At 46.2% G+C, this 22,418-nt stretch overlaps 1 long non-coding RNA gene across 14 annotated transcripts; it reads left to right on the top strand.

The window, feature by feature from the left end:
• The first annotated feature begins 9,030 nt into the window (after positions 1–9,030).
• Positions 9,031–13,169, top strand: LOC125537444 (uncharacterized). Of its 14 annotated transcripts, none has more exons than XR_007295895.2 (8): positions 9,032–9,827; positions 10,222–10,451; positions 10,740–10,962; positions 11,102–11,336; positions 11,420–12,321; positions 12,421–12,455; positions 12,610–12,782; positions 12,856–13,169. It is a non-coding gene; the product is annotated as an uncharacterized LOC125537444 (long non-coding RNA). The 14 variants fall into 14 exon arrangements; XR_007295902.2 differs by having other exon boundaries at positions 12,563–12,782; XR_007295896.2 differs by having other exon boundaries at positions 12,554–12,782.
• Positions 13,170–22,418: the final 9,249 nt, after the last annotated feature.

The raw sequence follows: 22,418 nt of genomic DNA, 5'->3' as shown, positions 1-22,418 counted from the left end.
TGCAACACATCAAGAAAGACATTGGGCGGGACCAGTTTATGTTGGGAACCAAGACGACTTAAAGCGTCCGCCGCTTCATTCTTCCGCCGGTCTATATGGTCCACCTGATAACCTTTAAAGTGACCAGCCACTGCGTCCACCTCTCGCCGATATGCAGCCATGAGTGGGTCCTTAGAATCCCAAGTGCCAGACACCTGCTGAGCCACTAGATCTGAATCGCTGAAGCACTTAACCCAGCTCAAATTCATCTCCTTAGCCATCCGAAGACCGTGGAGCAAAGCCTCATATTCAGCTGCATTGTTAGTACAAGGGAACATTAAACGGAGGACATAACAAAACTTGTCACCTCGTGGGGAAGTTAGTATGACTCCAGCCCCCGAGCCCTCCAACTGTCTGGATCCATCAAAATGAATAGTCCAATATGTATTATCTGGTTTCTCTTCAGGTGCATGTAACTCCATCCAATCATTGATGAAATCCACGAGTGCTTGGGATTTGATCGCTATGCGGGGTATATATTTAAGCCCATGAGGTCCAAGCTCAATAGCCCACTTGGCAATCCGGCCAGTTGCTTCTCTGTTTTGAATGATGTCGCCCAGAGGAGCTGAACTGACCATTGTGATAGGATGGCCCTAAAAATAATGTTTAAGCTTACGGCTCGCCATAAACACCCCATATACCAGCTTCTGCCAATGTGGATACCTCTGCTTTGACTCAATGAGCACCTCGCTGATATAATAAACCGGCCGTTGAACCGGATATTCCTTGCCAAGCTCCTTGCGCTCTACCACAATAGCTACGCTAACAGCCCGGGCATTAGCAGCCACATATAATAATAATGGCTCTTTATCGATCAGCGCTGCAAGCATGGGCGGTTCAGCTAGCTGCCTCTTCAGATCCTCGAACGCCTTATCAGTTGTCTCGCTCCAGACAAAGTTATCTGTTTTCTTGAGCATCTGATATAAGGGGATGGCCTTCTCTCCAAGGCGACTGATAAACCGACTCAAGGCTGTAATCCGGCCGGCCAGACGTTGAACATCGTTAATACATGCCGGTTTAGCCAAGGATGTAATTGCCGCAATCTTTTCCGGATTAGCCTCAATGCCTCTGTTTGATACCAGAAAGCCTAAGAGCTTGCCTGCCGGGACACCGAAGACACACTTCTCCGGATTGAGCATCATCTTGTAAACCCGGAGATTGTCAAAGGTTTCTCGTAGATCATCTACCAACGTCTCCTCCTTTCTGGACTTGATCACAATATCATCCACATATGCATGAACATTGCGCCCAATTTGTTTATGAAGGCAATTCTGAACACATCGCTGGTAAGTTGCCTGGGCACTCTTGAGTCCAAACGGCATGAAAACATAGCAGAAGGCTCCAAAGGGAGTTATGAAAGCTGTCTTCTCCTGGTCCTTAACTGCCATTTTGATCTGATGATAACCAGAGTAGGCATCCAGAAAACACAAACGGTCACAACCCGCCGTAGCATCAATTATCTGATCAATGCGAGGGAGAGCAAAGGGGTCTGCATGGCAAGCCTTGTTTAAATCTGTGTAGTCCACACACATGCGCCAAGTGCCATTTTTCTTAAGAACCAGCACCGGATTGGCTAACCACTCTGTATGAAAAACTTCGACAATAAACCCAGCAACCAACAGACGGGCTACCTCTTCACCTATAGCCTTACGTCTCTCCTCATTGAAACGGTGGAGGAACTGCCTGACCGGTTTGAACTTAGTATCAATGTTGAGTGTGTGCTCAGCGAGTTCCCTTGGTACACCTGGCATGTTAGAAGGTTTCCATGCAAAGATGTCCCGATTCTCACGGATGAACTCGATGAGCGCGCTTTCCTATTTGGGATCCAGGTTAGCGCTGATGCTGAACTGTTTGGATGAATCACGAGGAACAAAGTCAACCATATTAGTCTCTGTAGCTGATTTGAACTTCAACGCTGGATCATGTTCCATAGTTGGCTTTTTTAAAGAGGTCATGTCTGCTGGATCAACTTGCTCCTTATAGAATTTCAACTCCTCCGTGGCACAAACCGACTCAGCATAAGCCGCATCACCTTCTTCACACTCCAAAGCAATCTTTCTACTTTCATGTACTGTGATAGCCCCTTTATGACCTGGCATTTTAAGTTGTAGATAAACATAACATGGCCTTGCCATAAACTTAGCATAAACCGGCCGCCCAAACAAGGCGTGGTACGGACTTTTGATCTTTACCACCTCAAATGTCAATGTTTCTGACCTTGAATCATAGTCATCTCCAAAAGCTACCTCCAAAGCTATCTTGCCAACATGATATGCATACTTACCAGGCACCACACCGTGAAAGACCGTATTTGACGGTTTAAGATCCTTATCTGTCAACCACATACGGCGGAATGTATCATAATACAAAATATTGATACTACTTCCCCCATCCATGAGCACTTTAGTGAACTTGTATCCCCCAACTTGAGGGGCTACCACCAGGGCCAAATGACCTGGATTATCAACCCGGGGTGGGTGATCATCTCTACTCCACAAAATAGGTTGCTCAGACCAGCGTAAATACTGAGGTACTGCCGGTTCAACATAGTTTACTGCCCTTTTGTGAAGCTTCTGATCACATTTGCACAAAATAGTAGTGAAGACATGATATTGCCCGCTGTTCAGCTGTTTGGGATTGCTCTGATAACCCGACTGCTGCTGCTGCTGCTGACTCCCCTGATGGTTGTAACCTCCCTAGTTGCCTTGGTGCCCTTGATTGACGTGTCCGGTTTGGTTGCCTGGAAACCCTGAACTGAAACCACCACCTCCGTAACCCGGCCCGTGGGAACCTCCTCCTGAACCGCCGGGTGGGCCGTTGTCATATTGGAACATATTGGAATTCTTGAAATCCCGCATGATATAACAGTCTTTCCAAAGATGTGATGCCGGCTTCTCCTTTGATCCATGCTTTGGACAGGGCTGATTTAATAAGCGCTCCAAATTGTTGCCTGAACCTCCACCCCTCTGGGGCTGCTTGCCCTTACGGCGTTGGCCATTCTCCTGCGTGTTGGTATTTGCAACAAAGTCCAAGCTACTGTCGACCTTGCGCTTATCACCGTTTCCATGGCCTGCCGGATTATGTTGTTGACCTTTGGTATTGCTGTTCTTCTTACCTTTCTCCGGTTTGTCCTCCTCTGAATCCGGATCCTTGGTATTATCTGAATCGGCGTATTTAACCAAAGCGGCCATGAGTGTTGACATGTCATTGCAGTGACATTTGAGCCTTCCCAGCTTCTGTTTTAACGGTTTAAAACGACAATTGCCCTCTAATGTTAACACTACAGTGTCTGCATTGATACGATCTGATGAATGCAAAATCGCTGAGACCCGTTTGACCCAATGGGTCGTGGACTCCCCTTCCTCTTGGACACAAGCGGCCAGATCTACGATTGACATCGGCTGCTTACACATATCCTTGAAGTTCTGGATAAACCGGTGCTTCAATTCGGCCCATGATCCAACAGAGTTGGTCGGCAAGCTCTTTAACCAAGTGCGAGCTGTTCCTTCCAACATCATGGTGAAATATTTAGCACACACTGCCTCATCCACATCTAACATCTCCATTGCCATCTCATAGCTCTCCACCCACGCCTCTGGTTGCAAATCGGCGGTGTAATTTGGTACCTTACGAGGTCCCTTGAAATCCTTGGCCAGTCTCACATTACGCAAAGCGGGGGTTAAACACGGCACCCCTAAGGAACTGAACATCACTCCTGGCTCCACGGAGGCCGTGGGGTGAACCGGAGTATGCTGTCGTGCTCCGTGTCAAGCTGCCAACTCGGCCTCCCGACGTGCACGGCCATGGTCCACAACATCTTGCGCATTAGCGCCTCCCCCGGCCGGGTTGTTCCCTCGTGGCGATTTTGGGCGACGTGCACTACTGGACACGGCCGGTTCGTCCTCCACGTGTCTGCTATAACTCCGGCTTGGACGGGGAGTGGAGTGAATCCTCTCACGACTGTGTGAATACGCCTGCTGTTGATTTAGTGTTGTTTGAAGGAGATCCCTGGCCTGACGTGCTTCCACTGCAACTGGTGACTCGCCGTCGGTTGGGAGGGCCGCCAGACGTGAAGCGGCGGCCACAATGTTGTCCAACGGGTTGGAATAATGCCCGGGTGGCGTTGATACATACTGTGGCACAACGTTGTTCTGGCGAGGTGGGTCCGTTGTGCGTGGCTGAACCGGCACTCCTGTTCCTGGCGCCCCCGCCCGGTTTAGTGTGGGTTGGTTACCATCTCCTGCTCCTGGTGTGTTGAAAAGATTCTACGGCTCATAAACCGACGGGAGACGTGATCGATACCTTCTTCTCATGACTTCCTCTGAAGCATTCTGATCCAGTCTAATCCGGTAGGCCTGTGCTTCTAATTCAGCCCGCTCTGTAGCCATCCTAGCATTCTCTGTTGCCAGGTCCGCTTTAGCCTGGGTTATCTGATCTTTCACCTTTGCAATCTCCGCATTGTGTTGATCCCTGGCTGCTGCATCCACCTCCGCGGCCATCAACGTTGCCAAAGCGTCGAACAAATCAGACAAGACTTGGGCCGGAGGCGGCGCCGAGCTTCCTGCCCTGCTGGTGTGGCCGTCGTTGAATCGGAGAGCATTGCTGCGGCGGTAGATGAATGAGGCGCCGATTGTGTGCCGGCCATGAAGATGGCGGCCCGGTTTGGTAGATCGGTGGAATCCGGAATACTGTTGCACTCGGATCCTCCCTTAATCCGGCCGTCCTGCAACTGGTAAAGTGATTCGGTCTCTCCAGAAGACTCTTCATCAGAACAGACCACGGTCTCTCCATCGGACACCGGTCCGTCCTCATACCTCGATCCATGGACGACACCTACGAAAACATGCCTTGCCTCGGGCTGAACTGGCGAAGAACTTGCACGCCGAGCCGTTTCGATGATGTCGGTGTAGATGTCCGGCTCGGGGGCCGGTTCGCCGATCTTGCCGATGAAGACGTGAATCCCACCAAAGGGGGACCCGGTATCCGTATTCGATTGAATCGGCCTCGGGACCCCATCCTGCGTTGTTGATGTAGAGCTTGCCACGGCGACTCTTCGTCATCCGGCCCACAGCGTATCCCTTAAGTCCGTCGAAGCTGCCCTTCAAGAACTCAAAACCATCGTGCGATAGCCCCACGGTGGGCGCCAATTGTCGTGGGTTTGTCACGGCAGATGTCCTTGTGAAAGGACTTAGTCGTGGAGCCATCGCTACGGGTTAGTTTTAAGGGGTTAAACCGGACAAAGGGACATGGGGAATTTTATACTAGTTCGGCCCCTTCAAGGAAGGTAAAAGCCTACGTCTAGTTGTGATTGGTATTGCTAGGGTTTCGAAGGCCAGGGAGTGAATCCGCTTTGTCTGGCTCTCGAGTTGTTGTCTGTTGTCCTGAACCGATGCCGGGTCGTCCCCTTATATACATGGGCGGCGCCCGTCGGTTTACAGAGTCCCGAGACTGAATCATAAACGTGTCCGGTTCGATCTCCACTCTTTCTATCTTACAATACAAGTTTCATACAAATGCCGGTTCACGGCTACGGGCTTCAAACCGGTTCTGGGCCCTGGACCTTTCCTCTTCTGTCTACATGGGCTTCAAGCATAATCAACTACGGATGAAGTTAACCCGGACTTTCCTGGCCGGTTTACGCCCAGTAGTAATATCCCCAACAGGCGTGGTGGTGATTGGTGGTCGGACTTAGCGGAGGCAAGGGGATGGACGATGCCGGCAACGGCCACCAGGCCAGTTTGTTCCAGAGGCTTCCTTTTTTAATTGCTCAACAATGAGGTTGCTGGAGATAAGGATGAACGAGGGAAGGCCTTGTCTGCAAATGTGGAGAGAGGTGCAGGTATCTTTTAGTTTAATTTCCATCCGTCAGATATAGATCGGACGGTCTATTGCAAGATGGCACACATACCATCGTCACCAACTCGGTTTTTTATAAGATAAGAAATATAAGTATGGAGATACAAACGTATTATTGATACTTGTTTCCGTAAACTAGGATCTACATTCTATTCAACGGCTCAGCATGTGGGGCCTTAGCACAATGACTTCTCGACTGTGTAAAACAAAGGTTTTCCCGTCGCCCATAAGGAGGGGGTGACGGCGGCGCGCTTTCGGCTTGCTCTAGTCCTAGTAGTCATACTAGGTGGTCTACGCACGTGTAGATTTATTCTTTTTCACGTCTCGTGTTCGCCGTACTGCCACGACTGTTGATGAATAGACGGTAAGTTATTCACGGGGAAACCCTTGTTGAGAGAGAGAGAGTGCGTGTGTGATATGTCTAGAGACTGAGGCAATGATAAGGATTCTTTGTGTCTATGTGTGTGGAGGATAGAGACAGACATGTACATGGGGCTTTGTGTTGTGTAACGTGGAGACACATAGACATAATTAGAGAGTGAGTGTGTGAGATACACATGCAGACATGGGGAGAGATGTGTGAGTTAGAGAGATGGAGAATTTTGGTGTGCATCCGAGCTAGATAGGGGGGGATATATACATACCTAGAGCTGGAGAGAATATGCAAGGGTGTGTGTCTTAAAAGAAGCATCCAGATAGCTGGGTGTTTGTGCGCGTGTTTGTGTGTGTGAGAGGGAGTGTGTTTATGTGGAGTAGAGAAACCACTAATGATGTAAACCTAGTATAAGGGAAGGGGGAATGGTGTGACATGTGTGTCAAAGAGAGACAAAGGCATGTGTAGTAGCAGAATAGCATGGGTGCGGGCGGGGAGCATACTATTTGGAAGAGACATCGAGTGTGTGTGGGAGGGGTGTGAGAGCGAGAGAGAGAGAGAGAGAGCTAGCGATGGAGAGAGAGGAAAAGAGGGGGGGAGAGGGGTCGTTTGTGTCCATAAGTGGCGTATAGATACGGAGACAATGTTGATGTTATTCGAAATTGGCCTATGTACGGAGACGCAAGGGAAGCGAGTCATCGTGTTTGTGATAGGGACTTCATGAGAGGTCTAGAATAGATGGTGTAGAGAACAATGTGCGAGATTGAGAATGATGATACATTAGGGAGCTATGGAAAGAGTCACAACATATATGTATACAAGGAAGGAGCTGGGCGGGTCCGCATGTGGGAGAGATAGAAAGAGGAGAGTGGTGCACAAGGAGACAAAGTGTGCTGGTTTGTAGTGAGGCTGGTGTGTGAGGTGAGTATGCGAGAACCACATGACTAGGGAGATAAACGTTTGGGGGCGACGTTTTGTGTGTATGGGAAAGATACACTCTACATAGTGCGTGTGCTTGGGAAAGAGAGATGCCGGGAGACCTAGAGAGTGGGGGAAGAGATGTGTGCATGCCCGAGAGACAAAGTGATAAGAGACCTATATTGCGGTCCGGACGGATTTTAGAAGAGAGGGGAGTGTTAATGTGCTCGTGTGTTCGTGTCTGGGGGAGAGAACGACGTGTGTGTCTGGGGGGTGTCGGGGTTCTGGAACGACACTTATGGGATCCCTCGACGGAATCCCTTCTACAGTTGACGGGGTGTGGGGCTGCGCAAAGAGCGGGTCTAGAAGATCAACTCGGTGGTATTTTTACACAGGTTCGGGCCGCAAGCGATGCGTAAAACCCCAGTCCTGCTTTCTGTGTATTTAGTGTTCTTGAGCTCTTGAACTAGCTACGGTGCATGCCTAGTCCAAAAAGTCCGAATCCTTCCTCAGTACGCTTCGGGCCTCCTTTTATACGTCAAAGGGGTTGCCACAGTGGCACGCAAGAGGTGGAAAGTATGTACAGTGCACAAGTTTATCTCCTGACATCCTAGGACAAACACATTTAATGCGCTGCCTATGTGTTCTCTTGCTTTATTGGGGACGGTAAAGAGGCTCGTCCCATCCATCGCCGTCTCGCCTTGCTTCGACGCGCGTCCAAGGTGACGAGGCATGCAGTGCCACGCTGGCTAGCTGGCTGCTGAGCTGGTGCGGTGGCAAGGTCTTCACGAAGATTTGCATTCCACTACGCAGGTGCTTGGCTGGTTGGCCTAGAAGCTGCATGCTGCCACGCAAGTGCGTGCCTAGTTGATAGGCTGGTCGCCACGTCGGAACGGGCGCGGGGTAGCGAGGCTTTGGCAAGTGCGGGCTTGGCCTCGGTCCCGCAGACGCCCTTGGCAAGGGCCTTGCCGGGATCTTGTGGGCGTCCCTGTCAAGGGTCTTGCCGGGTTGCGAGCATCCCCGTCAAGGGTATTGCTGGGGGCTTGCGAGCGTCCCCGGCAAGGGCCTTGCCGGGGTCTTCGATCGTCCCTGGCAAGATCTTGTCGGGGGTCTCCGTCTTCTGGTTCTCATCTAGCCCGCAGGCCTTTGGTTTTCTCAAATATCTGCATGCCACCATGTAGACGCTCCCGAGCCTTGGTCATGACGTTGTTGATAGCGTCGTAACTCTCAGACTCAAGGGTGGCGGTCTTGCTGGTGTTGGTCAAGTTGCTCCAGTAAGGCTCTTGCCGAGGCCGTGCAAGCCATCCAGGCAAGGCTCTTGCCAGGGGAAACCCATCCCGTCCCTTTGATCTTTATACTTCTGGCTTGGGCGCTGCCTCGGCAGCCTTGTATATTTGCTTACTATGTCCTGCCGAGCCCGGCCGTGGGTGTGGCTATGACTGCCCGTGGACAAGTAAAGGGGTACAGAAGGGCCGCTACTTTTGTACACCGACAGGGGAAGCGACGAAGGGGGGTGGGTGGGGGGGGGGTTGGCTTTAGATAATAAGTGAGGTGTCTATATTTGAGGGACTTTAGCATAATTGAGAAATATATGGTCAATAGTGTGTGCACTCATCGTTGATCAATTTGTTTCACAGTTTGGACTATGAGATAACGATATTTTTAAGCATGCGTGATATACCTTGATGTATCAGAATTGCAAATCTAAGATTGGAATTTTGGAACTCGACTCCATCATTAGCTTTTGTAATCTTTCCCTAATAATAAACCAGCGATCCCTTCTGGTCATACGTCGTCGGTGTTTTTGCGAAAGAGCCCGAACCCGCAGTCCTGTTTAAGTGGATCTGATAAAACCATTTTGACAAAAAACACCCTGCCGCATTTGCCCGTGTCCGCCGCCGCCGACCGCAACCAGCGCCTCCATGCGCGGGCAGCTCGCGCCTGTGCCTCCCTGCCGCCCCGCGCCGCCGCCCACCGGAGCTCCGCTGCCGGACCAACGCGCCGCCATGCCCTCCTCTCCTTCTTCCTTCCCCTCCCTCTTGTTCTATTTCTCACATCCCCCTCCCTCTCTCCTTCGCAGGAAGCGGAAGCCATGGCCCTGGAACTCCATGCCAGACCGCCGCTCCGCGCTGGCCGGCCATCAGAGCGCCGCCGCCGGACCAACGCGCCGCCCTGCCCTCCTCTCCTACTTCCCTCCCTTCCTCTGGTTCTATTTCTCACATCCCTCTCTCTCTCTCCCCCTTCACAGGAAGCGGAAGCCATGGTCGTTGGATCTCCATGCCGGACCGCCACCCCACGCCGGCCGGCCACTGGAGCGCCGCCTCCGGAGCAACGCGGGTTGCCGCGCTGGACCGCAAGCGGATGCACTGGTTGTGCTCGACGGAGATGGGCCCTGTGTGCGTGCCCCCGCAGCCTGGACGAAACTCCGGCGAGGCCATGAGCTCCCGAGCCCCAACCCGGGTGTAGGAGCGTACGGGAGCGCCGTCGTGGATCCTGCGCGTCCTAGGTCCGCCGAGGCCACGGGCTCCCAAGCCAGGCATAGGTGCGTACTGGAGCAACGCCCGCCTGGGCGAGGTCCTCCTGCTTCTGGAGGAGGCGAACAAGCCGAGCCAAGCCATGAGGCGCCCGTGGCCAACACAGTGTATCCTTCAATTGACTATCTGATGTTTTTCTACGTATCTGTGTCATTGACCCATTGTCTAGAGTGTGATTTCACATGTTTGATTTCAGCCAATCATCTATGAAGTGCGACCTTTCATGCTTGAATTCTACAATATCCACTGATGAATTTCATGCTTTTAGTGAACCTCAACAAATTCATGGAAAACGTATTTAATTTTGCCCATCTGATTCGCTTTGCTGCATTATTAGTATGCCTGCCAGACTCCAAATTCAAACCTATAGCCTATAATAAACCCCAGTTTTTTAATCAAGTTTAAACATTTCAGTTCCGTTTTTGGGTTGGAATTTATCAGTGGCCATGTAAGACTGGAAATTGCTCACCACGTGTTCCTTAATGTATATTGTGCCAATAGCTATTAAACCTTCGATATGCTGGAGGGTGATGAGGTGACATGGAGCTAAACATAGATTGAAGATTCTGTCATGGGTTCCTCAGAGAAGATAGAACAAATGCGTATGGAGATCCAGCTGTTGAAGACGCCGAGGGACAAGAACATTCAGGAGTTGTTTGCCTAATGGGTTGGTGAGAACAAGAATACAGTTAACATCATCACAGAGCCCTGCACATCTCGCATGCGAGGCAGTATGTCCCTTTTTCTTTAGCACAACTCATATGTCTCTTCCTACCAGGGAGCGTTCGTAATACTTTGCCTGATTCTATTATGGATTACCCATTTTGTTTACAAGTTGACGTACTTATTAATTTGGTGTCGTATTAACTACACCGGAGTCTGTTCTTGTGCAAAGGAAATTTGATTGGGATTGGCCGCACATCTTAAATGCATCTAGAAAATTAACCACAGATAGATTTCACTCTTATCGCTCTTCTATTCAATACATTTTGATTGCTGAAATTTGAAAGAATGACCAGGTTCTGTAGGAAGCACAAGAAAGTGGGTATGAAAGCTATGAGACGATGGCCAATGCAGATATTGACAGGGCTGGAATATCATTAGAGTCCGGCGCCAACGAATATACATAGCGACTTAAAGTGTGACAATATATTCATAAATAGTCCTGATGGAACAGTGAAGATCGGCGACTATATGGTCTGGCGACATTATTGCATCAATGGAAAAAGCAAAGTGTCAAAGGTGTGTGACATTGTGTTTTTCTGACAGCTACGGATCTGTGAAAATATACCTATTCTATTTACTGTGGATATACTCTCAGGTTACTTTGTTTAAAAATTTATTTTAGTCGTGTACTAACAACCATTGTGTTAAAATGCAGGCGCATTAGACTTTACGGCACTAGAACACTTCACTGGCAATACAATGAGTTGCTTGGGTATTCCAATCCCCTTGCTGAACCCTGTGCTATTCGCAGCCTCTTCTATCAATCCAGCAGCACACCGCTGCCCTTCGCATCCTCCCTGCATCACTGCAACTGGGCCGTGCTCACATCGTCTGCGGTCACATGCGCAATCTCTGCGCTCGACGCTGCCTCCACTGAGATTCATTGCAAGGTCTGTTCATAGCCACGGTTCTTGCTCCATACCATTGTTGATGCTCCTGTTAATGGATAAGTGTCCAACAAAATTACCTGCAGGGTGCCTGAAACGCCCACTGCTGGGTACATGCATACAACAATTATGCCATGTCTTCCCTATTCGATTGGTCGCACAGGTATGTTTCTTTTCCTTCTTTGTTTAGTTTTAAAGAAAAGATTAATTTCTGAACTCACCATATTTTTATACTATATATAAGCATGGATGACTAGAATAGTTGATTGTCAGTTCACTTATATTTCTGCTATGGAAAGGAGCATCAGTTTTACGCATGCTTCCCGGGTCCTTGGTGAGAGGCCTCTGTGATGTTATTCTTTTAGGTAAGCTTTACTCAGGTTGCTACTCATGTCACAGTGTCTGTAATTTAGCCAGAGTCAGGTTCAGAGTTATTGACTGAATTTTTCGGGCACAACCATCAAGCAACCTGAGTAAAGCTTACCTAAGCCAATGATTTTGTTCTTTTAGCTAGAGTCAGGTTCAGAGTTGTTCACTCTGGATTTTTTGGGCACAACCATCAAGCAAGCTAGCACATATTGTTTAACTGAAGCAAAGGGCAGCTAAGCTATGAATGCTTCATTCTTTGTTCTACACAAATGCAGCTACTATTTGTATTTGATCTGAGCAAAGGTGCAACCAATTGAAGTTATTTTGAAGAACCTGCACCTGAGTATATATGTTCTGATTTTATAGCCTGCAGAGTCTGTAGAGTAAAGTTTGTACATTTTGTGAATCGCTTTGTTCCGGTTTCCCTTGGTGTATAGTCTATACTGTATCAGGTTATTTACTATGTGCAGATTTGTTTGTGCCATTGCCGATCATGTACTTCTTTCTGTGCTTGGAAGCATAGTCTCATCGTATCCCCTAGATCTGTATAAGTATATTTAGCTCACATACACTTGGCATTTGTTCTTCAAAAGGCGATGTCCTCGATGCTGGACTCCTGGTAACAGTTTATTACATGTTATTTCTTTTTTTGGTGAGTCTTTTCTTGAGATTTAGGATTATGGAGTTAACGGGTGTTACTTTTGACCTGCTAATACAGCTGCGTTAAACTTTTTGCTCTTCGAAAGCAACTATGTAAGTCTGACGCTAACATAATGTTTACTGCTAAAATACTTCAGTAGGTATAACTTAGAGTCAGGAACACAAGTAGAATTTCATAGAAATTTGTCTAGCTCCTGTAGATGAAAGACTTCCTGCAAGTGAGCTCTTGAATAACTCTTACCTCCAGGAAGATGAGGTCTATTCCAGCGCCTTCAATTTCAGTCTCTCTGGTCTCAAGTGTGACTGAAGATGGGTGGCAATCTGCAAGTTTCGTGCTTTGGAAGGGTGAATTCTTACTGAAAAACCATATGTATCTTACTGACCATATTAATTTATTGCTAAGGTTTCCTCATACCACTGGTAAATATAGCACTGAAAAAACTTTTAAATCAAACTTTACTTCAGTCTTTAATGACACTACGAATTATTTCAGGCTGTTTAAAGAATGCTGAGTTGTCAAGCGAGGTGCTGCAGTGGCTGGCGTTGTCGGGCATGGGACGACGTCTCTAGGCTCCTGCCTGAGGCAAGTCTCTCCGGCCTCCTCGGATGCCCTCTAGGAACTGGCACTGCGTATGATGGTCTCCTCACCTAGCACCTAGGTTGACCTAGCCACCGCCATCAAAGCGGAGAGTTGACAACATATGTATGATTGTTGGACGTGTCAGTCCTGCCATTGACATGTTCAAAACTATGAATTGAGTGATTACAAATATGCTTTGATCAATGAAATGAAAGGATGTTCTGTTACATCTTGTTGTGCAGATATAGGGTTTGAATTATTTTCGGTCGTATCATCTTGGCCCTATAATAAAAAAGCGAGTGTGGGAGTGCGCGACCAGTTGCTACCAGTATCAAGGTGCACTTGATGTGTAGTTATCAGTCAATGAGAACCATAGAAAAATGGAGGCACGGACTCTAGGAGTATATATCCGCTCCCCAAAAAAGGGTGTGCTATATATTGAATGGTTCAATATAGGTCAGTGAGTTTGAGGCAGCAAAAAGCTTTAGAGCTAAAATCAATAGGAAAGGGTATTTGTTTCTTAAGATATTTTTTTGATAAATGTAAAAAAATTTGAATTAGTTAGTAATAAGAGAAAAGGAGACCATGACTTGATTGTCTATTTATCCTTGCTCCATATTCGAAGTTTCTGCCAGCTGCTGTCGTCAACCTACCCTTGCATGCCATCTACTTCCAGTTCACTTTTGCGAGAGGTGCATGCCCGACCGTTGACATTGATGCATCCTCTCACTCAACATCGTGTCTCCGCAGGATGGAGCTTAGATCGGTGAACCGCATAATGGTCAACAAAGAGGCAAAAAGTAAAAGATTTTGACGCTTTCGATGGTGCATGCGGAGGTATTTTTCACCTTTTGCCTATAGCAACACACGGGGTCTTCTGCTAGATGAGACTGGGGCGAAGCCCACCGTCATTATAAATTTTCATAATTACAAGTCGGTGTAGGAAGGGGCTCATGAAAGCCTCGTGCTAGAGTGTGATGACCAATCCCCGGTTCGGCCGTTGGCACCCATCAACAATGCACAACGGATCAGACTTTGAGTGACCCTCCACAACCCAGGTCCTTGATCCATGACCGCCAATGACACCCTACTCAGGGTGCCACTTTCCTCGACGGCCTCCATGTTATCACTGTAGCGGGATGCGTGAGACCAAGTGTAGGGAATAGCTTGCGGAGAGCGATCCTCATGTCCAGCTCGACAAGATTAGTTTTTAATGTTTTAAACATTCCATTGTGATTGCACGTTAATGACATGTGTGTCATGCAATGGTTGGGATTGACGAAGTCCAGACATGTTGTGATTAGAGGACACTGCGGTAATCGCCGGTGGTGAGAGACTAAGATAAGTGGTGACACGATGTCGGTGAGGGACTAAGACAAGTGGTGACACGGGTGGGACACCGTGTTGAAATAGAATATGTTGAATTGTGGGGGTCTTGAGCCGTACTTATCGGGCCCGTTGCAACGCACGGACATGTTTACTAGTTCATTTAAATGGAGGTACATTTTTTGAGCCAGGATTTCGTGATTTCAAATTCATATATCAAACCTAGAAATATACACATACGGGCACGTTCAAACTTTATAATCATCCACTTTATTCATACACATATACAATTTTGCTTTTGTCATCATATTTAGGATAAACACATTTGGAATTTCATTTGAATTGGACCGTATGATGGTATTTGCTTGTACTAGCTCAATGATCCATATTTGAATTGAATGGACAGTCTAAGTTTCGAGTTGGAGACATTGATTTTCAAAACTTGCACTTTTTTGCGTGCAGAACAAATAAATTCTTCGCCATGATATCATAGTCGGCCGTACAAGAGCAGAACACTTATAATTTCAGGCGCCAAAAGTTTTCAAACTTCCTGCTCACATCGAAATATCTCGCGCCCAAAAGTTTAACCCTGCGATATTCCTGTTTTACCCCTGCCACATGAATGGAAAAGGGCTTCTTTGGTAACTCCATTGTTTCCCCTCTTTGCCCCCAACATTCTTCCCCAGAGCCCCTCCCCTTCCCCCCGCCCCCCAACAACTGCAAGCCGCCGAATCTAGTCCTCCGCCGCAGCGGTGGACCTCACACCCCGTCGGATCTGCCTTCCACACCTTGGAAACCCCATCCACTTACATCCCTAGTTTCATCGTACCATTTTAATTTCTTTTCGGCTGATGCCGCTTCGAACCATTTAAATATAGCTTGCCATGCTCGGCAATAATTCATATGTTGTTTACCATGTAAGCTTACTGCCTGGATCATGCGATAACTATCTCTTACTTATGTCCAGCGGAAACCTTTTAGGATGTCGTTCACACTAGGACACATTGTATAACCCCCGAATCTATTTGTGGAAGCAGTGCACCATCCATGTTACCCGATGGTGGCAGTTCAGAGGCAACACCGCCGGAGAGTAGTCTGAGCACGGATGTTATAGTTCTTGAGGCTCTACTAGAGGCAGAAAGAGATGGTGTGGCTGCCATGAATGAGGTAATCTTGATCTTGAGGCTGGAAATTATGCAATTAGTTGCACCCATTTTGCAAGCAACCCAAGAATTGGAGGAAGTAAGAATGTTGCATTTGAAGACGGAGGAGGTCCTGCTGTTTCCGCTATCTGAAGCCCAGGGTAATCCCAGTTCTTCATTAGATACCAGTTGAAATTGTCAATAGATTACTGTACTAGCATGTTGTGTCATGTCTCTGAATGGATTATGTTGTAAGAACCCCTATGTTGTCCATGTGTTGTAATGATCTGAATTTTTTAGGCGAGGTAATCCTCAGTACTTGTATGATTGACATAAGGTGAACTGTTTTTCGTGTGAGTATATTGTATTTGATGAAATAACTATTTGACTCAAAGTATATCCAACCTACTGAATTCGAAGATCATGACATTTCTAAATCATAATCATATATAAAGGTGGAATAAATCTTTGTTGTGGTTTTGAAGAAATAAATAACAAAACGTAGAATTCTCTGTGGATATTCGTAATCGAATACAAATTGGATTTGAATTTAGTTGCCAGGGCCCAGGGCAAACGTGAATGCTAATTCTCCCAAGTTTTAAACGAAGCGGCTAAACACCCACTATCATTTGTGGGCTGCATGAAGCAAGTTTTTGCGAGATGGAAATTACTGTCTACCCCTGACACTTTGGCATCCTTATCAACCGGATTTACACTGCTGTCAATAGGGGTAGACTAGTAATTTCAATCAGATGTGACACGACCGCCTCTGAGCCCATTCAGACACGGTGGGCACCAAACGTGGGTGGCAAACCACATTTGATTCAAGCTCGTCTGAAAGACATATGTCTCTCCCTCCATTTCCCCATTCATACACGATGGGCGGCAAAACAAACACTCCTCGTCCGAAATTGATGTAGGCAAATATTTTAAATAGGGGCAGATGTGTAACTTCCCTCAGACGTGACACAACTGCCCTACCTGTCAACCCCGTTCATACACCGTGGGCACCAATCGTGGCCGGCAAAACACCCTCTCCTCGCTCGAAATCGCTACCGGCAAATATTTGGGAGATGCGAGATTATCGTCCTATCCCCAACCGACGTGATGTCCAAAATTTTAAACGGGGGATAAGTTTGTAACTGTCCCACATTTCACACAAGCGCGTCCCAAAGTTTGAGATTGCCCTTCCCCCTCCATTTTCCCATTCATACACCGTCGGCACCACAACAACCTCCCCACTGCGGCCAACCTCCTCCGTCCGCCACCCCATCCTCCACCTTGCCGGAGCCGCTACCCCTACCATGTCGTCCACTACATGAGATGGACGTCTCTCATCCACGGCGCCGGATGATACGTCTCCGTCGTATCTATAATTTTTGATTGTTCCATGCCAATATTCTACAACTTTCATATACTTTTGGCAACTTTTTATACTATTTTTGGGACTAACATATTGATCCAGTGCCAGTTCCTGTTTGTTGCATGTTTTTTGTTTTGCAATAAATCCATATCAAACAGAGTCCAAATGGGATAAAACTGACGGAGTTTTTTTGGAATATATGTGATTTTGGGGAAGAAAAATCCACGCGAGACGATGCCCGAGGGGGGCACGAGGCAGGGGGCGCGCCCCAGGGGGCAGGCACGCCCCTGACCCTCGTGGCCACCCCGTAAGGCGGTTGGTGCCCTTCTTTGGCCACAAGAAAGATAATATCCAGATAGAGATCGTGTTAAAATTTCAGCCCAATCGGAGTTACGGATCTCTAGGAATATAAGAAACGGTGAAAGGGCAGAATCTGAGAACGCAGAAACAGAGAGAGACAGAGAGACAGATCCAATATCGGAGGGGCTCTCGCCCCTCCCTTGCCATGGAGACCAAGGACCAGAGGGGAAACCCTTCTCCCATCTAGGGAGGAGGTCAAGAAAGAAGACGAAGAAGGGGGGGCCCTTTCCCCCTCTCTTCCGGTGGCGCCGGAACACCGCCGGGGCCATCATCATCACCGCAATCTTCACCAACAACTTCACCGCCATCATCACCAACTCTTCCTCCCTCTATGCAGCGGTGTAACCCCTCTTTTACCCACTGTAATCTCTACTTAAACATGGTGCTCAATGCTATATATTATTTCCCAATGATGTATGGCTATCCTATGATGTTTGAGTAGATTCGTTTTGTCCTATGGGTTAGTTGATGATCGTGATTGGTTTGAGTTGCATGTTTTATTATCGGTGCTTTCCTATGGTGCTCTCTGTGTCGCTCAAGCGTGAGGGATTCCTGCTATAGGGTTTGCAATATGTTCATATTTTCTTATGGTGGGTGGCATGAGTGACAGAAGCACATGCCCGAGTAAGTAGGTTGTTTGCATATGGGATAAAGAGGACTTGATACTTTAATGCTATGGTTGGGTTTTACCTTAATGATCTTTCGTAGTTGTGGATGCTTGCTAGAGTTCCAATCATAAGTGCATATGATCCAAGTAGAGAAAGTATGTTAGCTTATGCCTCTCCCTCAAATAAAATTGCAATAATGATTACCGGTCTAGTTATCGATTGCCAAGGGACAAATAACTTTCTCGTAACAAAAAGCTCTTTACTAAAACTAACTTAGTTGTGTCTTTATCTAAACAGACCCTACTTTTTATTTAAGCGCTGCCAGGGAGACAACCCGGAAGTTTTAGAGAGTCATTTATTTCTGTTGAGTGCTTTTATATAGTTTAAAAACAACAAAAATAAAGAGGGGAACCCGAAACTTTTCAAAAAGAAAAGCAGAAGTGAGAAAGACGAGCATTGTTGAAGTGGGAGCTAGCCTTGAACTTTGTTCATGCTCACGGAAACTTTATGAATCTTGATTACAGAAACTTTTCAACAAAAATAATTATCTCCTTGTACAATTCCATTGTATTATAAAAATAATGTGCCAAGGTTTGCCTTTAGGATGTTTACAATGCTTGTTGGTTTGTGTGGTGCAGGACAGAAACTTTGGCTGTAGTGCGCGATTTTACATTTTTTATTGGAACGTCAAATGGTTCTGATTCTTTTTGCACTGTCTTTATATACAAATTGTTTATTTTTCCTAATTTTGGTAGAATTTTTAAAGTACCACAAGTATGGTGAATGTTCAGACTATAACAGACTGTTCTGTTTTAAACAGATTCTGTTTTTGATGCATAGTTTGCTTGTTTTGATGAAACTATTGATTTATATCAGTGGATTAAGCCATGAAAAAGTTATATTACAGTAGAAACAATGCAAAACAAAATATGAATTGGTTTACAACAGTAATTAGAGTAGTGATTTGCTTTATTATACTAACGGATCTCACCGAGTTTTCTGTTGAAGTTTTGTGTGGATGAAGTGTTCGATGATCGAGAAGGTCTCGATGTGAGAAGAAGGAAGAGAGGCAAGAGCTCAATCTTGGGGATGCCCGAGGCACCCCAAGTAAATATTCAAGGAGACTCAAGCGTCTAATCTTGGGGATGCCCTGGAAGGCATCCCCTCTTTCTTCAACAAGTATAGATATGTTTTCGGATTCGTTTCATTCATGCGATATGTGCAATCTTGGAGCGTCTTTTGCATTTAGTTTTCATTTTTGTTTTATGCACCATGCTGGTATGAGATAGTCCTTGGTTGATTTATAGAATTCTCTATGCACTTCACTTATATCTTTTGAGTATGGCTTTATAGAATGCTTCATGTGCTTCACTTATATCATTTGAAGTTTGGATTGCCTGTTTCTCTTTACATAGAAAACCGCCATTTGTAGAATGCTCTTTTGCTTCACTTATATTTGTTATAGCATGGGTATATATTTTTTTAGAAAGAATTAAACTCTCTTGCTTCACCTATATCTATTTAGAGAGATGACAGGAACTAGTCATTCACATGGTTAGTCGTAAAATCCTACATAAAACTTGTAGATCACTGAATATGATATGTTTGATTCCTTGCAATAGTTTTGCGATATAAAGATGGTCATAGTAGAGTCATGCTAGTGGGTAGTTGTGGATTGTAGAAATACTTGTGTTGAAGTTTTTGATTCCCGTAACATGCACGTATGGTGAACCGTTATGTGATGAAGTCAGAGCATGATTTATTTATTGATTGTCTTCCTTATGAGTGGCGGTCGGGGACGAGCAATGGTCTTTTCCTACCAATCTATCCCCCTAGGGGCATGCTTAGTAGTACTTTGCTTCGAGGGCTGATAAACTTTTGCAATAAGTATGTGAGTTCTATATGACTAATGTTGAGTCCATGGATTATACGCACTCTCACCCTTCCATCATTGCTAGCCGCTTCGGTACCATGCATTGCCCTTTCTGACCTCGAGAGTTGGTACAAACTTCGTCGGTGCATCCAAACCCCGTGATATGATATGCTGTGTCACACATAAGACTCCTTATATCTTCCTCAAAACAGCCACCATACCTACTTATTATGGCATTTCCATAGCCATTCCGAGATATATTGCCATGCAACTTCCATCATCATCATATACATGACTTGAGCATTCATTGTCATATTCCTTTGCATGATCGTAAGATAGCTAGCATGATGTTTTCATGGCTTGTCCATTTTTGATGTCATTGCTACGCTAGATCATTGCACATCCCGGTACACCGCCGAAGGCATTCATATAGAGTCATATCTTTGTTCTAGTATTGAGTTGTCAGTAAATAAAAGTGTGATGATCATCATTATTAGAGAATTGCCCCATCAAAAAAAGAGAGGCCAAAGAAGCCTAAATAAAAAAGGGGGCCAAATAAGCCCGCAAAAAAAGAGAAAAGAAAAAGGGGCAATGTTACTATCCTTTTACCACACTTGTGCTTCAAAGTAGCACCATCTTCTTCATATAGAGAGTCTCTTGAGTTATCACTTTCATATACTAGTGGGAATTTTCATTATAGAACTTGGCTTGTATATTCCGATGATGGGATTCCTCAAATGCCCGAGGTCTTCATGAGCAAGCAAGTTGGATGCAAACCCACTTAGTTTCAGTTTGAGCTTTCATACACTTATAGCTCTAGTGCATCCGTTGCATGGCAATCCCTACTCCTCACATTGACATCAATTGATGGGCATCTCCGTAGCCCGTTGATTAGCCGCGTCGATGTGAGACTTTATCCCTTTTTTTCTTCTCCACATAACCTCCACCATCATATTCTATTCCACCCATAGTGCTATGTCCATGGCTCACGCTCATGTATTGCGTGAGGGTTGAAAAAGCTGAAGCGCGTTAAAAAGTATGAACCAATTGCTTGGCTTGTCATTGGGGTTGTGCATGATGTGAATATTTTGTGTGGTGAAGATGGAGCATAGCTAGACCATATGATTTTGTAGGGATAACTTTCTTTGGCCATGTTATTTTGAAAATACATGATTGCTTTATTAGTATGCTTGAAGTACTATTATCTTAATGTCAAATGATAGACTATTGCTTTGAATCACTCGTGTCTTAATATTCATGCCATGATTAGAAATATGATCAAGATTATGCTAGGTAGCATTCCACATCAAATATCTTTTTTATCATTTACCTACTCGAGGACGAGCAGGAATTAACCTTGGGGATGCTGATACGTCTCCGTCGTATCTATAATTTTTGATTGTTCCATGCCAATATTCTATAACTTTCATATATTTTTGGCAAGTTTTTATACTATTTTTGGGACTAACATATTGATCCAGTGCCCAGTACCAGTTCCTGTTTGTTGCATATTTTTTATTTCCCAGTAAATCCATATCAAACGGAGTCCAAACGGGATAAAAACTGACGGAGTTTTTTTTGGAATATATGTGATTTTGGGGTAGAAAAATCCACGCGAGACGATGCCCGAGGGGGCCACGAGGCAGGGGGACACCCCTTGACCCTCGTGGCCACCCCATAAGGAGGTTCGTGCCCTTCTTTCGCCGCAAGAAAGCTAACATCCGGATAGAGATCTTGTTAAAATTTCAGCCCATCGGAGTTATGGATCTCCAGAAATATAAGAAACGGTGAAAGGGCAGAATCTGAGAACATAGAAACAGAGGGAGATAGAGAGACAGATCCAATCGCGAAGGGGCTCTCGCCCCTCCCATTCCATGGAGATCAAGGACCAGAGGGGAAATCCTTCTCCCATCTAGGGAGGAGGTCAAGAAAGAAGACGAAGAAGGGGGCCTCTCCCCCTCTCTTCCGGTGGTGCCGGAACACCGCCGGGGCCATCATCATCACCGCAATCTTCACCAACAACTTCACCGCCATCATCACCAACTCTTCCTCCCTCTATGCGGCAGTGTAACCCCTCTTTTCCCCGATGTAATATCTACTTAAACATGGTTCTCAACGCTATATATTATTTCCCAATTATGTATGGCTATCCTATGATGTTTGAGTAGATTCATTTTGTGTGGGGACCCCGACTCATAAGTCGTGATCACCGAATGCACGTGTACAGTGATCCCAGAGATCAATGCTCACTGAACACACAGAAGCTGAATAACAAGAGTCTTACATCCATACGTACCGTATTACACAAGTAGGACCATTATGGTTGAGTCTTGAGTGTAACATCGCAGCGGAAATCTTCGTCGATAACTTGGACCCATGCCACCTGCCTTAACCCTACAGGCATTCTGACTGGGAAGCGTCCTAGCTCGCATGTTCGTCACCAAGGTACTCTTCATTATATCCTGTTCTTTCATGCCTGGCCAATAAAATAACCAGTGGCAAGCCAATGAGTACTTTGAATGTACTCGCAAGCAACCCATGTTTTGGTTCAAGATACAACAATGCATGATATAGGTAAATTTTTGCAGAAAGCTAGTTTTGAGTGCAATGACATGCTCAACAACTTGTAAGACATGCATCAAGAGAATTCAAGTAACCAAGAGGACAGGTTACAGATATCAACATAAAGGGAGTGGGCTCCAACCCAACTCATCCATGTCAAGTCCTTTGACTTAACCCAAGTAGTTCTTCCCACACACACTGGTTTGTAAACAAGTGGACGTAGCCCAAGAGCGGTTACCCAA

Source organism: Triticum urartu, chromosome 2A (genome assembly GCF_056163025.1).
Source record: "Triticum urartu cultivar PI428250 chromosome 2A, HENAU_Tu73, whole genome shotgun sequence".
NCBI lineage: Eukaryota > Viridiplantae > Streptophyta > Magnoliopsida > Poales > Poaceae > Triticum > Triticum urartu.
Note: the sequence above shows the minus strand (reverse complement) of the source record. Positions and strands in the feature narration are given on the sequence as shown.